This window comes from Acyrthosiphon pisum, chromosome A1 (assembly GCF_005508785.2).
Source record: "Acyrthosiphon pisum isolate AL4f chromosome A1, pea_aphid_22Mar2018_4r6ur, whole genome shotgun sequence".
NCBI lineage: Eukaryota > Metazoa > Arthropoda > Insecta > Hemiptera > Aphididae > Acyrthosiphon > Acyrthosiphon pisum.
In genome coordinates this window covers 7102779-7104007 of record NC_042494.1, presented here as the reverse complement: position 1 = coordinate 7104007, position 1229 = coordinate 7102779, and positions in this window count along the sequence as shown.

Here is a 1229-nt window from a genome sequence, read left to right as displayed (position 1 = left end):
CGCGGTGGCCAAAGAAAATAAACCAAAGCTCATTAATAATTGTTTCTTATAAATAATTCAGGACGTCCCATTATGTTTTTTTATTTTTCAAAATAATATCCCTAAAAATTTCATAAAATATTCTTCAATGCGTATATATACATTCCGTCGTTTACATAAATAATATTATGACTAGTTTAAAAATATTTTATTATATTTTTCATTAAGGATAAAACCAAAACGTACTAAGACAATTTTACTCACTTATTATCATAAGTTTAAATGTATTTATTATTATTAGGAAATGGATCTGAATGTAGGTTGCATTTTTTTCTGAATGTTCGAAAACATTTATTTCCAAGCACTAAGTTCATCTCATACATCAAGGAATTGAAAAATGTAATCTTTATTTTGAATTTTTTTTGCTTTTTTAAGACTATATTACATTTTTAGAGCATTTTTGGATATTTTTAGTGCATTTTTATATTTTTAAGTTATTTTTATATAATGGATAAAATTTGATAAAAATGTAGCTTACATTCATTCTAAAAAAATCAGGGCCTTGCACCCGAATTAACCCGAACCCCTAACACCCCTAAACACCCTTAAAAAATCAAACACCCGAAACCCATATAACCCGAATGATTCAGTTTTCAAAACACCCGTATTAAACCAAAACCCATATAAATCATTCGGGTTAACCCGAAACCCGAATAATTTTGATTATTACAAACTTTTCATATGATATATCATTTTGTATGTATTTCTTGTGGTGAGTTCGATTCTGTAGTTAGTTGTTTAATAATAATAATAAATTGTAAACAATCTTACAATCAATCACAGGTAAATTCAATAATTATTCTCTTGAAAATATAATCCAATAAAATCTTTTTATACCTAATAGGCAGTAATATAATATAATATATAATGTAATATAATGTATTACTTTATTAGTAGGTATATAAAATAAATCCAAATATAGCCAATAGCAATATATTAAAATATAAACATTGTCTCAACAAAACTGAATAAAGTAGCTATTGACAATCGTAGCCAAAATATCAAATACTAATAACTAATAAATAATAATATCTAGTATTATTTGCCACCAACTTCTCAACTGGTATTATTATCACTTTATAACTGTCTATACCTAAATTAGTAACGAATATCGTAATTCTTGGCTATTTACCAGTTTTCTGAAAATTGTGAAATTATAATTTATATTTTATTTTATTTCTCTATGCTTC